The sequence below is a fragment of the Ochotona curzoniae genome, unplaced genomic scaffold (genome assembly GCF_017591425.1).
Source record: "Ochotona curzoniae isolate NIBS_2020 unplaced genomic scaffold, NIBS_Ocur_1.0 scaffold_4505, whole genome shotgun sequence".
NCBI classification, from domain to species: Eukaryota; Metazoa; Chordata; class Mammalia; order Lagomorpha; family Ochotonidae; genus Ochotona; species Ochotona curzoniae.
In genome coordinates, this window is record NW_024467118.1 from 37,316,678 (window position 1) to 37,330,546 (window position 13,869).

Consider the following 13,869-nt stretch of genomic DNA (forward strand, 5'->3'; position numbering starts at 1 on the left):
CCAAAGCTTTGGGCCATCCTCGACTGCTTTCCCGGGCCACAGGCAGGGAGCTGGAAGGGAAGCAGGGCTGCCGGGATTAGAACCGGCGTCCATATGGGATCCCGGGCGTGCAAGGCGAGGACCTTAACCACTTGCGCCACGGCGCCGGGCCCTTTCTTTTCATTCTTAAGCTGAGAACTTCTAGAAAATGTTGGGTTGGCTGTGCTGTTAGCATTTCTTTCTTTCTTTTTAAATGGAAGACTTATCATTTCATAATAAGTATATTGTGTTACACAATTTTTGACTGGTGCTGCTTATAGTTTTAAGCAAGTCTAGTATTAGTTTGCCAAGTTTCACTTTTTGTAAACGATAAATAAATGTGAATTGTGTCCAGTGCATTCTTCAAGGAGATGACTTGTCTTTGTTTTTATTTATTTTTAAAAGATTCATTTATTTTTATTTTGAAGGCAGATTTACAGAGAGAAAGAGAGAGAGCCTCCATTTTACAGCTCACTTCCCAATGGCTACAAAGGCTGAAGCAGCGCTGATCCAAAGCCAGGAGCCTGGAACCTCTGTTTTAGGTTTCCCACATGGGTGCAGGTTCCCAAGGCTTTGGGCCATCCTCTACTGCTTTCCCAGGTCATTAGCAGGGAGCTGGATGGGAAGTGAACAGCTGAGGCATGAACCAGCACCCATATGAGATGCTGGTGCTACCAGTGGAGAATTAACTTATTACACCACCTCGCCAGTCCCATGACTTGTCTTCTTTAAACTGATGATGTGCTAAATTGTACTACACTGTCCACTGTTAAAAAGTCCTTCCATCTTTGCAATTAGTCATGATATATTATTGTTTTACATGCTGCAGAATTTGAAGTATTAACATTTTCTTTATCATGATTTAGTCTATGTTTATGAATAAAATTGACCTATAATTTTCTTTTCTCCTGCTGTTCTTTCTGGTTTCCATACTGAGGACTACTAAAGTCTCATAAAAGGAATTGGGGAACATCCTGTTTTCTCTAAGGCTCTATAGGCAAAAAAGACGATGTATTCCTGCAATGTTTGAAGTAATTATTTTAAAAATTTGGACCTATTGCAGATACATCTATTGATAGATAGATAAATAGATAGATAGATAGATAGATAGATAGAGTTATATGCATATTTGTGTGTGTGTGTGTGTGTGTGTGTGTGTGTGTGCACACTCAGTTGGCTTATGTGCCCTTATGATTTGGCTTTTATATTCCATATCCAGTTTCCAACACTGTTGATTCTGCTCCTTCCTGACTTCCTATTTTCTTTTTATTGCATTTCTCTTTTGTTTCATCCTGGTCATCCAATTCCATTTTTATTATAATCTGAATCTTTCTCTGTTGGGCTTCTTTTTTGTTATCTTCCATATTATTTCATTAATTGAGTCGGCCTTAGTTTTGACAAGACAAAGAAGTTGCTTTCCAAGGTTGACTTCCATGTTTTTTTTCACATGGAAAAATCTTCTCTGAAAGTTTGCACATTTGTTCTGCATCTTCAGGTCCAGGATCGTTTTCTGAACCTTTACATTCTCTGTATTGTTATTTTAGCTTATTCTCTCATAAGTAAGGAATGTCTGGAAGGAGAATATGTATACCACTTGCTAGAAAATAACTGAATATCTATTACTTTGAATGTTGTATCTGAAATGTTACATATCCTTCCAATATGCAAGTTTTACTCAGAATCTTAGTGAAAGGCTTTTTTTATGATGCTGATCAGTTGCTACAACTCTTCATCGAGCACAGGCGAGCACTGTTCCTTGATCTTGTGAAGTCTTTTTGAGTTTTGCTGAAGGAAATTTCACATATCTCCTACCTGGGCCTGTTGGCCAAGGCAAAGCAGAAAAGAGATAGATCATCAATTAACTGCTTGTGACACCATAGCTCTGAGGTGTACGAAAATAGGTTTTATCTCACATACCAAGTCCAACGGGAGGTAAATGGCTGCCTGGGGAACTCTGCTGAGACACTTTTGGGCACACAGAGATAAAGTCTTTTGGTAAATAGTTAAATCTTTTAGGAGAAAAACCCGGGGTTGAGGGTGTTGCCTTTTTCTTCATGAAGTCAGCAAGTGTGACATACAAATCAATAGGAAGCGAACTTGGCTGTAATACCCAACAATAATAACTGGAATGGGCTGAAAGCTAGTCAGGAGAGGTATTTTTCCTACTATTAGGAGATGGACTGAGTAGGGCTGGCCCATGGACCTACTCATGTGTGCAAAATCTGGCACTAGGAATGGTTCTGATGGAGGAATCTGGGAAACTCCTCTGTTGGGACACAGTGCATGCAGGTGAGTGCCAAGAACCATGATAGGAAGCCCAGACCAGGCCAGGAAATGGTACCCAGCAGCATACATTTGGCACAGGTCAGTGGTGAACCAGGCAGGGCAGATACACTACACCCGCTGGCAAATTTGAGCAACAGAATAGAGTGTGGGTTGGGCCAGGTCCAGTTGCAATACACACCAGTACACATTATGGCTTGGACTGGGTGCTGGCTGGGCTGAGCTAGGCTTTTGCCCCAACCGACCTGAGCTGGAACTGGGGGTAAGCGGGGCTGGGCCAGGCTACAGCGCCCACTGGCAAAAGCTGAGGTGAGGTAAGCCATACCAGACCGGGCCACAGTGCCCAATCAGCACATGCAAGACCTGGGGTTGGGGGAGAGATAAAGTTGGTAGGGGGAATGTGGAGGGCTCCCCTGCTGGACAGGCACTCCCACAGGAGAATGTGAGTTGGGATGGGGGTAGACCAGAACAGGCAAAACTATAACACCTGAGGGTCTCATGTGAGCTAGATCAGGGAAAAGCCAGGCTGGGTTCAGAGCTCCTTTTGGTGCAAGCATAAATCAAAGTGGGTGAGGGTTGGTTGGGCTTTGCCACAGCATCAGCTGGCAGAGGCTGACACTGGGGGCTAATTTTGTCAAGCTAAACTGCAGAATCACCTGGAAAGTGCGTGATCCAGGAGTGGGCCCAGTGGGGAAATAGTGGGCACCTCCCTCTTGGGTTACCAGTCCCACAGGACAGTACAAAAACCAGGACTGGGGCAGACATGGACGGACATAACAACACCCACCAACATGTGCATGGGCCAGAGAGTAGGGCTGGTTGGATTGAACCAGACTTCAATGCCCATTGACATGTACGAGAGCTAAATAGGATGTGGAACAGACTGGACCAGTCTTCTGTACATACTGGCAAGCATGGGAACCAGGGCAGGGAGCAGGCCTGGTGGGGGTGATGGGGAGTCACCCTGATTAGGCTGCAGCTCCCACTGGTTTGCATGAGGGCTGAGTGTGTGGAGGGCAGAATCAGGCTGGATTGTAACACCCATTGGTTCACATGGAAGACAGGGCTGAAAAAAGAACTGACCCAGCAATTGCAACCACCAACATACACATAAACTGATTGGGGCGATGACTGTTCTGAACCCTGTACTGGCATGCACACACTGGAATCAGACCTGGGATCACCTCATATGAAGTTTCTTTGAGGATCCCTCCAACTGAACTGCTGATCTCAGAACCCCAACCATGAAGAGAAGGACAGGATCCATAGTCTGACCATGAAGTGCAAGTGTTAAAGCTGAACCTCCTCAGATGCTCAGATGGAACAGTAGACAGCAAATCCAAGTGTACATGGAGGATATGGCAGTCTATTGAAACCTGCAGAGGACACCTGGTACCATAACAGGACGGAGAACAGAACAAACCAATCAACTACCCCAGCCATGTGTTGGCAGTGAAAATCTGGGCTAAAGGAGATTCTAAGGTAGAAGTCAGCCAGTGGATTCTGGAGAGATTTCATCGTGTTTGGAATGGCGAGCTTGGGAACAATTCAAAACTGTTGGACTACCAGAACTACTTTAGCAGGACCCTTGGAGCATGCCCCACATCAAGGACCTGCGATGGGTGGAAGGCTGGGTGGAGCTTCTCCCTTTATTCTCCCTTTACCCCAGAGCTAGGAAAAATAATAACAATGTGGAAACCATGGTCTTTAAAAAAAAATCATTTGGAAGCAATGACTGAAAGTCCCTGGCCTTCTTGAAGCTTAGACGTGACTCAGTTCTGAATGACTCAGTGCTATCAATTCAGCACACTTGGATTATGAACTATGTTCCACAGATAACAGTCATCTGAAGGTGGCCCAAATTCCAGAGATTCACTGATTGAATGCATGATTAAGTAGTGACCTGACTGAACAATGATCTATGTTGACGTGACTGTACCCAGCTTTACAGCCATAACTTAACTGTGGCTGCATAAGCCTTTAGAAGCAGCATCTACTGCTGGTTCTCGTTAGGATCTCTCTCTCTCTCTCACCCTCCCAGCTGCTATTAGCAAGAGAACTAAATGTCCTTTGGGGAATTTGGCCTTTGTCCTTCCATGCAGCACAGATGAGGCTGTCATTGCACAATATGGGAAAGTGTGAGCCTCACCTTCCCTTTCTTAGTGCAAAAAGCGATCCCTAAATGAGTATGATACCTAGGCTGCAAATGACAGTCTAATTTTAGAAATATTATTTACTTTTATTGGAAAGGTAGATTTACAGAGGGAAGGAGAGATAGTGAGAAAGATCTTCCATCCACTGGTTCATTCACCAAATGGCCACAATGGTCAGAGCTGAGTCAATCCAAAGCAAGGAGGCAGAACCTTCTTCCAGGTCTCCCATGTGGGTGCCTAAGGCCTTGAGCCATCCTCCACTGCTTTCCCAGGCAATAGGCATGGAATTGAATGGGAAGTGAAGCAGCTGGCACATGAATTGGCTGCCATATGCAATGCCAGCACTTGAAGGTGAAGGATCAATTACTGTGCCAGTTCTGAGAGGCTATGTCTTTTTTTAAAAAAAAGATTTATTTATTTAAAATATTTTAGGACAACTGCTTTTTTTAAAAAAGTTTTTTTAATTGGACAGTCAGAATTACAGAGGAAGGAAAGACAAAGTTCTTCCATATATTGGTTCCCTCCCCAAGTGAATACAATGACCAGAGTTGAGCTCCAATGCAAAGCCAGGAGCCAGGAGCTTCTTCCAGATATCCCACATGGGTACAAGGTCCCAAGGCTGCTTTCCAAGGCCACAAGCAGGGAGCTAGAAGAGAAATGGAGCAGCCAGGATAGAAACCAGCATCCATATGGGATCCTGGCACATGCAAGGAAATGACTTTAGCCACTAGGGTATTGCACCAGACCCATACTTATTTATTTGAAAGTGTGTGTGTGTGTGTGTGTGTGTGTGTGTGTGTGTGTGTGTGTGTGTGTGTGTGTCAGAGGGAGTGTGCACACACAATCTCCTACCTTCTGGTTCACTCTCCAATACTGCAACAGCCAGAGGGATGTACTGCAGCCAGGAGCCTGGAAATCCAGGCAGCCCTACCACGTGGGTGGCAGAGGATCAAGCACGTGAAGTATTCATTACTGCCTTCCCAGGCACATTAGCAGGAAACTGAGTAACCTGGAGTCAAACTGGCACTCAGATACAATATGTTAGAGCCACAAGCAAAAGCTTAGCCCTCTGTATCACCCTGGAACTAGGAGTGTCTTAGATTTTCTATAAGCACTTGAAGGAAATTGCTTTCATCTGGAGCTGGGAGCTGGGATGATAGAAACCTGTAGCCCTTTGCAGCTCCATCATCAGAAAGGCATCCATAAGCAGTCAGAAAAGCCCTACTGGAGGGAAAAGCAAAGGCAACAGAGAGGTTGAGGCACAGAGAGGAGGACACCTGCTAATGTCAGCAGTTTCTTGAGCCTTTTGATATGGCTTTCACCTCTTTCTGTATGTCATGAATCAATCAATCCACTTTTAAAAATGTATTGATGGGGCCCAGTGCTGAGACATAGTAAACTAAGCCTCTGCCTTGTAAGTGCTGGCATCGCATATGGATGGCTGCTTGTTTCTGGCTGCTTCATTTCCAACCAGCTTCCTGCTTGTGGCCTGGTAAGACAGTGGGGGATGGCCCAAAGCCTTGGGATCCTGCAACTACATGGGAGACTCAGAAGAGGCTAGTGACTCCTCGCTTTGGATGGCTCAGCTCCAGCCACTGTGGCCATTTAGGAAGTAGATCAGCCAATGGAATCTCTCCCTGTCTCTCCTTCTGTCTGTGACTCTGCCTTCCAAATTAAAAATAAAATAAATCTTTAAAAAATTTTATTTGAGAGGGAGAGAGACAGAAAGCTCCCATTTTCTGGCTTCCTCGCAAAATGCCCACAGGGTCAGAGCTGGGCCAGGCCTAAGTCAAGAGCCCACAACACATGTGGAGTCTCCCTGTGACAGGTTGGAACCAAAGCCCTTGAGTCATCATCTCCTGCGTCTCAGGAGACAAGTCAGCAGTAAACTAGAGTCGGGAGTGAACATGGGACTTGAATGTAGCCACTCTATTATGGAATAAGAGCATCCCAAACAGTAGGTTAACCCCTGGAACAAATACCTGCCTCAACAAATTTATTTTCAATTGAATCATTTCTGTTTGGTTTGTGTCTCGTGTGATAGAGAGTTTTGATACATACAATGGTAGTTCCCTTCAGGCAATTATGCTGTTGGCTTGTCCCTCCAGTTTAGAAGGGACTAATGAACAAAGGCTCCCATCACTCTTGTTGTCATCACTACATTAGAGCCTTTCCATAGGGCCCCAAAGAATTCTCCTCCCACCCTCAGCCTTGCTGCCTACAGGGAATGGATGTCACAGAAGAAGTGCATTGAGAGAGGAGCCTGGTGAGAGTTGGCACAATTTTTCAGAATCCTCCTGAAAAATTTAATGGTTGTCTGTCTTCTTATTACACCTTCTATAACTGAGGCAAGGGTAAGACTGTGGCAAGATCTAAACTTTTTTGGTTCTAATTCTTCAAAACAAAGAAGGCAGGGTATATACAACATAGAAATAGATTTTTCAGAACATGGCACCATGGCTCAATGGCTAAAACCTTACCTTGCACATGTCACGATCCTATGGGGGTGCCAGTTCGTGTCATCGCTGCTCCACTTCCCATCCAGCTCCCTGATTGTGGCCTGGGAAAGCAGCAGAGGATAATCCAAAGCAACCCTGCAACCCTTGGGAGACCCGGAAGAAGCTCCTGGCTCCTGGCTTTGGATTGGCTCAGTTCTGGCCCTTGTGGGTTTTTGGGAAGTGAATCTGCGGACAGATGGTCTTCCTCTGGCTCTCCTTCTGTCTGTATATCTGACTTTCCAGTAAAAATAAATATATCTTTAAAAAACAGAGAGAGAGAAAAGAAAAGGACTTTAAAAAAAGATTTACTTTTTCAGTTCCAACCATCAAAAATGTCATTTTTCAGAATTCAATCTTTAGTTTTGTTTCAGTCTTCTGGGGCTGTCCATGGGTGATTAATTGGAAGGCAAGGAAGACTGAATGGTACTCTGCTGGTTTACCACAGTAACAGGGTGGCAATTCCCAGGCAGGTAGATTTTGCTGATAGGGGAGTGATTCAGAGAGGCTTTTGTACCATGGAGGATGGCCTGGGGCAGCTGCGAGATAGCCCAGAGATCCAGGTGAAAGGTTCTAATACAAGGAAAGGAGTGGGTGGCACTGGAAACAGTTTCATGGCTTTACTAACAGCCTGCCCTGACTGGCATAGGCCTGTTAGCTGGAACATTCTCCCTATTCCTTTCTCCTGCCTATTCTGAATGCTGACAGCATTGCTGATATGATGCAGTTACAACATTTAACCACAAATGGCACCAATTAGTCATTCCATAAAGTTCAGTAAGCACCAGTCCCATGTCTTATCTCAGTTATGTGGGGTTGGTTGGGGAAGATGGGAGCAAGATATGTGCCTCTAGCCTGAAGAAAAGTTGTCAGCAAGTCAGCTTTTCATTTAATTTGAGGTGACAAGTTGGGATGATTTACTCCAGCTAAAGCATTCTTGGCTGCTTGTGACTGTATAAAGATAATGCAATTTGTTCATGTTCACATGCTCATCAGTGCCTCAACTTCTGGACTTGGCAGCTTTTCAGAGGCAGAAATCCCCCTCTTTGCTTCCCCTTCCTTGACAGATGAAAATGTAAAATTTAACACATCAATCTCTTTATAATTTATCTGCTCCTTTGACCAATAACACTGACATAACTCTAGAGAATTGTAAGGAGGAGGGTAGCTTAAATCAGTCACGGACAGGAGATCTGGAGAGAGCAATAGTGGTACTCATAGTCTGATTACAGAAGATTTCAGAATAAGTGTCTACAGCTTCTAAGAGTCTGATATTTAACCTAAATTTATTATAACATGCTAACCGGCCACTATTTCACGAATTGTGGTAGAAGACAGGAGACTCCTGGGGTTAGATGCAAAAGATAATTGTGAGTCACCCTAACAGCTATAACTACAAGCATTCACATTTCTGCACTAGTTCCCCAACCCCATTTCCACCAGGGTGAGCTGAAGTGGACTGCATAACACCTAAATACAGAGCATGCTGCATGGCAGGAAAGGGAATGCAAAAGGGTTTTAAGGGGCAGTGCCCTTTGTCTGAAAAGGAAACAGGGCCCTATCTTCCAAAGCCGTTCACTAACCAAGCATCCTTGAAAAGACTGTCCAGAGAAAGGGCAGTCAGCACCTTGCTTGCAAGATGTATAGGAACTCGAGCCAACTGGTGAAAAAACTTCTCTTGACAACATGCAACCCTCATTTCCATCCTGTACTTTAGTTTCTTGAGATTGCCATAACATATCATCACAGGCTGTGTGAGTAAAAACAACATGAACTCATCCTTGGGCAGCTCTGGAGGCAAGGAATGTGCATGGCCACCTTCCCCCAAAGGCTGCAGGGAAGAATCTCTCTCCCCTTCTGGCTTTCTGGTCACTATAGGCACCGCTTTGCTATGGCTACATCTTTCCAATCTCTGCCTCTATGTTCACTCAGTAGTTTCTCTCCTTTGGCCCCCTTCCACGTACTTCTTACAAGAACACTTTTTATTGGATTTAGCGCCTACCCAGATAATGCAGGATGATCTCATCATAATATTCTTAATCAATCTGTAAAGACCCTTTTTTCTAAATGAGGTCATATTCACCAGTTCTGGGAGTTAACACAGTAAAATTGCTCATGAGTAACTGACTCCATCAGCCACACTGATTAATCTGACTGACAGAGGTTAAAAAGAAATCCATTCAGACTGTCCTCATCAGACTTTAATTAAAACTACCATTAACAAGACTCTGAGCACCAGAATGAGGCCAATTTGCAGTACTGAACTCCATCATAACCCCTTCCCCAGAGTCCCAGCTCAAGTTGAAATGCGCCTTCTGAAGTATAAAAGTCTACTGTGGAACTCCAGGTGGCTTTCTTTTTCTATTTTTGTCTTTCCACCTGGCTGGAGACATTCCTCCAGATAGAGCAGGATGTAATAGTAATTTCACAAGGAGGAAGTCTTGAGCAATTCTATCATCCAGAACAATCCTGGCTAGTGGACTGAAGCTAACTGAATGCTCCCCAGGGCTGAAATTTTATTTCCTTAAACATCTCAAACCTCTTTTATGACCACTCCTACTGTGCATGTCACCATTGTTTCAGAAGGAAGACAAGTTGCTGCCTGGGGTTCACAGAAGAATTAGTTTCCTTTGAAGAATTACTGTTTCCTTTTTCTTTGTAAAAACTTCTTAGAAGGTATGTTGGATATTGGCAGAGGCAAGAAGATGGGATTTGTGGAAGAATGTATAGGCAGTTTGTTGCTGCAGCGAGATGAAACATGGTGGCTCAAAATAAGCCAGATACTTAAAATGGCTATGACAACTATTCAATATAGTTCATTTTAAATATATGAAATAGTCTAAATGCCATCTTGTTTATCATCTGAGATGTCCTCTGACCTAGCGTTTATTTCTTCATATTTCTGGTGGATCCTCCGTCCATTATTCTATTGCAAGGATTCCTAAAAGCAGTGATTAGATGCCACATAGTACAGAAAAATACCATAATTATATGTTTGTTTTCAGGCCCACGGGCTTTGTTTGTGCTTGTTGAGGAGGGGCCACCCTTCTCTACTTTCATATACTGCAGACAGTTTTTGAGATGTATCAGTTACCCAAGAAAGGAATGATTAGAGACCATCTGTTCAGAGACCATGGGTTGGCAAAGCCTCAAAGGTGGTGTGTTGATTGGCTAGAAGGTATTAGGGTTCCCAGGGCAGTAGAAAATTCAGTTGAGTCTAGTGCTAGTTATTGGAGAGACAGTCTATCCTTTTTGTCCATCCCAGTAGCTGGTTGTCATTTATTTGCTCCACAGGCTGACTGAGTGATGCTTCTAAGAATAGAAGTAGGAAAGACATCCACAGGCATTGCTAAGTTTGCTGATGGGAGGTCAATAGCTGGGGCTGTTCCCATCTGCTTCCAGTAGACTTCTTCAAGTAAGGGTAAGTGCAAGGGAGATCAAATCCTGGTTAGAAGTGCCTGAAGGTGAGGTGGAAGGCCAGAAGTCACTTAAAGGTAATGCTGTCCAATGTGCCAGAACATTTGGGGGCAAGATTTTAGAGTGAATCAGAAAAATGGTAATAATCGTAAATGTCCTCCTCTCTCTCTCTTTCATACCTTTTAGGGTCTAACATATTCTAATTACATGTTCCACTGTGACAAAAATCAGTATGTTCATTCTAGTAGTTGCAACTTTTTTCTAGCTACTTATTACATGCACCCAGACATTGTCTAGCTAGATTAGGTGTAAGAATGACAACAAACATTTTTATAAGACTTACTGAGACCTATCATTTACTCAATGTAGACAGAAGAGGGTCAATACAGGGAGCTTTACTAAACAATGGACTCTGATCATTGTCTTGGAACATGCCAACCGAGAAGGGAATGCAGAATACCCAAGGTTCCATAATAGATAGGTTGCCACCAAGATCATATACAAGCCAGATCAGCCTAGGGTGACTCTTGAGGAAAAGACAGATACATTTTTCCAAGACAAGCAAAATTTTTCCTTTCAGGTAGCATCATAGTACAGAACATTGTTTCGTGTGACCCAATTGTCTTGGGTGCATGTGTAACCTGGACAAAGAGAGCAAGGTTGAGTCAGAAATCTTCCCGGGTGCATTTTTGAAGAGCCCATGATACTGGTGACCAGTATCATATGCCTGCGGATTGCATGACTCAGGTAAGAGCTGTTGAATGCCTTGGTTATTAGTGCTTTAATAAGCAGCTTTTGTGACGAAAAGTGCATCACTGTCAGACTCTAAGTCATCCTGAAAGTCAAGTTTGTCACAGGCAAGCTTCAAAGGCTGTATTGATATGGCTAGAGTCAGCTGTCCAGCATTCAATGGCAACACTGAATCCTTAAAAGGTGTCAGCAGTGGTGAATCTCATCAGGAGCCTCTGGAAAAGGTTAAGGTTCAATTTATGGGCCCAGTGCAATGGCCTAGTAACTAAATCCTCACCTTGCAAGTGCCAGGATCCCATATGAGTGCTGTTTCATATCCTGGCTACCCCAGTTTCCGTCAAGCCACCTGCCTGTGGCCTGGAAAAGCAGTAGAGGAAGGCCCAAAGCCTTGGGACCCTGCACCTGCAACGAAGACTCAGAAGAAGCTCCTAGCTCCTGGCTCCTGGCTTCAGATCAGCTCGACGCTGGCCATTGTGGCCTTCTGCAGAGTGAACCAGCGAATTGAAAATCTTTCTGTCTGTTTCTCCTTTTCCATGTAAAATCTGCCTTTCCAATAAAAATTTTAAAATTTGAATAAATTTTTAAAAAGGTTCAACTTATCCCATCTGCTTGGAGTTTATAGGAATAACAGTTCATGCAACATAGAACCCATCACAGTAAAACAAATGGGCCAACTTACAGCAGGGGTCATAAGCCTGGCAGATAGTAGTGGCCTCTCCATTAGAAGCATGGGATCCTCTACTTTGTGTCAAATCTGTGGTGATGGTCTTGGACACGGGTTGACATTTCTAGCATGATGATGGATTGAGGCAGAATTATTGGCTTTCTGGGTGGTAGATTCAGTTGGCCACTTGATTCTACTTTTTCTCATTGGAGAAAGGGCCCTTAATGTGGATACCTATATAAATGACACAGGTAGTTCAATAAGCAGCCACAATTCATTACTATTGTTCACAGTTCATATTCTCTAAGTGGCATGCAGGCCACCATTGATAATAGCTGAGAGTTAAGTCAAAATTCAAGTTTCCACTAAGACGTGTATTGTCCAGAGATATGAGAATGTTCTTGATTTCCACCAACCTATAGATTGACCACATTTAGTTTTGGTACAGCATAGCTGGTACTGAAATTGAACAGATGCAACAGCCCATCAAGCATCATCTTAATTATCAGTGAGTCCAGACATGTAGAGGACCACTGAGAACTAAAGGCTACAAAGAACCAGAAGCTTTGCTTTAAGTAGTACAGTAGGAATAAAGTTTTCCTCAAAGAAACTATATCACTTTTTTATGGTGCCTGGGGCAAAACCTCTCATATTCTTGAGTGTATCATTTCTGTTTCACAAGGGAGACTCACCGGGTCCTTCTTTGTTAGTCATGGAGTTAAGGCTGACTTACAATGGGCATACAGGATGGAAAAGCAAAGGTTTCTATGGCTTAGGTATTCAATTTTTGCAAGAGTCTAATAGTAATCTAAGAGTGATTTTCAAAATGGGTATACAAGATCATTATGTCAGAGGAGCCAACAAATTCAAAATTCCAAGTGGAGTTCAAACTCAAGTGAAGGCTGCCAATCTTTGTCAGAGGCTCCAAGCAGCAAAAAAGCCACTGGAACTCATTAGAATTAAGAAACCTACCTATATCTCTCTCCATCTTTCCTCCTCTCTGTAACTTTGCTTTTCAAATGAAAGTAAAATATATTTTTTCAACAAGGGGGGAAGCTGGTGGCATGGAATAGTAGGCATCCCATCTGGCAGCTCAGGCATTCCATAGGGGCATGGGTTTATGTCCCAGCTGCTCTACTTCCCTCCAGCTCTCTGTTTATGGCCTGGGAAGCATTGGAGCATGGCTCAAGCCCTCAGGCCCCTACAACGCATGAGAGACTTAAAACAAGCTCCTGGGTCCCAGCTTCAGATTGACCCATCTCTGGCTGTTGTGGCCTTTTGGATAGTGAACCAGCATCAGAATATCTGTTTCTATCTTTCCTTCTTTCTGTAACTCTGCCTTTCAAATAAAAATAAGTAACTAATTTTTTTAAAAGATTTTATTTTTATTTTTTATTGTTATTGGAAAGGCAGATATACAGAGAAGAGGAGAGACAGAGAGGAAGATCTTCCATCCGATGATTCACTCCTCAAGTGAGTAAGCGCAACGGCCGATGTTATGCCAATCCGAAGCCAGGAGTCTCCTCTGGGTCTCCCACGTGGGTGCAGGGTCCCAAAGCTTTGGGCCATCCTTGACTGCTTTCCTGGGCCACAGGCAGGGAGCTGGATGGGAAGCGGGGCTGCTGGGATAGAACCAGCGCACATATGGGATCCTGGGTGTGCAAGGCAAGGACCTTAACCACTGCGCCACCGTGCCGGGCCCATAAGTAACTAATTTAAAAAAGAATTATGGAGCCTCAAATATAGAGAATGTGTCATTCTGGCTGGACAGCTTCTAACATACTCTATTGATGGATGGTAGACTGATATGAAGGTAAAGAACATATTTAGGAAAAGGAAAGGTACATATTTCCTTTGATACCTAGAATCCACTAAGGTTTAAACATCTTTTGTTGATGGCATTTATAGAGATGAAGGAACAGCAATTTTCTTCTGACTCCCATGAAACTTGAGCATTGTAAATAGGCCTACATAGTCCCAGGAAACTATATTTAATGAGAGGTCCTGAAATTTCTTAGGGTTTATTGGCTTCACCTGATGGCAGAAGTTTGCTGATACCACAGTTATTGAGACAGATGCCTATGGTTGG

At 43.7% G+C, this 13,869-nt stretch overlaps 1 non-coding gene across 1 annotated transcript; it reads right to left on the minus strand.

Moving 5' to 3' along the window:
- Positions 1–9,891: 9,891 nt before the first annotated feature.
- On the minus strand, positions 9,892–10,016 carry LOC121146920. The gene has a single exon (XR_005882293.1). It is a non-coding gene; the product is annotated as a U6atac minor spliceosomal RNA (small nuclear RNA).
- Positions 10,017–13,869: the final 3,853 nt, after the last annotated feature.